Genomic DNA, 1673 nt, shown 5'->3' with positions numbered 1-1673 from the left:
CTTTATTCTCTCAACTAGCCCAAAGTCACCCACACTCAATACTACTCCCCCAGCTCCTAGTTGAAGGATTTTTGCCTTTTCTATATTTCTTCTGTCATGCAAGATGAACCTGTCGATGGTAGTGCCATGTAAAAAGCACCGGTGCTGGTGCAATGTAAAAGCACCCAGTGAACTTTGTAAAGTGGTTGGTATTAGAAAGGCTATCCAGCTGTAGAAACCATACAAAAACAGACAATGGAGCTTGGTATGGTTCTTGGTCTTGCCAGCTCCTGTCAGACCACCCAACCCATGCTAGCATGGAAAACAGACACTAATTGACGTAATATTTATCTTTTATCTTTATCATTAGACTGCAGCCCAGCTGGGGCAATACCTTGAAGAACTTTCAGTTGAATGAATCAACCTCAGTACTTATCTTATTGGCTTCTTTTGCTGGACCACTAAGTTGTGGGGATGTAAACATGCCAACATCGGTTGTCAAATGGTGATGGATACAAACACACACACAGATTTATATAAATATACAGTGGGTTTCTTTTAGTTTCCATCTACAAAATCCACTCGCAATGTTTGGTCAGCCCAAGGCTATAGTAGAAACATTTGCTCAAAGAACCACATAGTGAGGCTCAATCCGGAATCATGTGGTTAGAAAACAAGTTTCTTACCACACAGCCACATCAGTGATTATATATATATATATTTATATATAAAATAAATGCGAAAGTGACTATCAGTGTGTCACACTTTTTCAATTTTGCTTCTCCAACCCCCTTTCTCACTATTCAATGATACTTCTACTATACCTCATGCTTTACCCTTCTCACTATTCAATGACTCTTCTACTATTCTTTGTTCTTCATTTTTTTTTTCTTTTTTAATCCTAACATTTTGAAAAACATCTTTCTCTAAATATTATAACTGTATCAAGTAATTTAACCATAACACGTGCTTCATAATGTTTGGAACTGAAATACATATTGAATACAATATTTCCTCTCATAACTCTCTACCACAAAAATGCTGGAAACTTAGTATTTTTTCAGATGTTAATAAAATTTGTCTGACCTATTTTCATGCTGTCAGAGCTGTGGAAACTTAGTGCACTCCAACTGCATGAAAATAGATTCGACTAATTTTATTATTACCTTAAAAAATTCTAAATTTCAAACATCTTTGTGGTCAAATACGTTTAGAGCAATTCCAAACCATAAAAATCGCACTTTCAAATAATGTTTAGTGACAGTGTTGTAATTTTCCTTCAAACTACAAACAGGAGTTTAGAGTACCAGCTACTACAAATAATTGTTTGCATGAAAAGTAAGTCCCAACGTACATCAAATTGTCTTTAAATTAAGGCAGAAGAATTATAATTGAACTTTCAAAAGGTAAGTTTATTGTTGCCTACAGGCAGTTATATGTTGGTTGTTCAAGGGTAGGGAATGGAAACAAGCTATTTGTACTGACCCCGAATGGGAAGACAAAAAATGTTGTCTATCATTCAGCTTTGCAATAAGTTCCAAGTCAACAAATTACATCATTGCTTTAATGAGAATTGTTCATTGCTTGAAAAATATTGTCCAAGTATAATAAAATTTAATATGTATTCAATGCATGAAATGTCATTGTTGGGCCCGAAGCCCAACAATAGTGGGGCGTGCTTTTAAGCTAGTAGG

At 35.3% G+C, this 1673-nt stretch overlaps 1 protein-coding gene and 1 long non-coding RNA gene across 3 annotated transcripts in view; one reads left to right on the top strand and one right to left on the bottom strand.

Annotated features, from left to right (window-relative positions):
* LOC106870211 (uncharacterized) overlaps positions 1 to 1673 on the top strand; it is a 26877-nt gene that overhangs the window by 2723 nt on the left and 22481 nt on the right. Inside the window, exon 2 of one of the 2 annotated variants that reach the window (XR_001409500.2) lies at positions 1274 to 1385. The exons of the other annotated variant lie outside the window; for it this stretch is intronic. This is a non-coding gene — a long non-coding RNA (uncharacterized LOC106870211). The remainder of the gene's footprint in view (positions 1 to 1273; positions 1386 to 1673) is intronic. 2 annotated transcript variants of the gene reach the window in all.
* The window catches only part of LOC106870209 (post-GPI attachment to proteins factor 3), a 71175-nt gene that overhangs the window by 63489 nt on the left and 6013 nt on the right, over positions 1 to 1673 (bottom strand). The gene's annotated exons all lie outside the window — the stretch shown is intronic.

The sequence above is a fragment of the Octopus bimaculoides genome, chromosome 4 (genome assembly GCF_001194135.2).
Source record: "Octopus bimaculoides isolate UCB-OBI-ISO-001 chromosome 4, ASM119413v2, whole genome shotgun sequence".
Lineage (NCBI taxonomy): Eukaryota > Metazoa > Mollusca > Cephalopoda > Octopoda > Octopodidae > Octopus > Octopus bimaculoides.
Note: the sequence above shows the minus strand (reverse complement) of the source record. Positions and strands in the feature narration are given on the sequence as shown.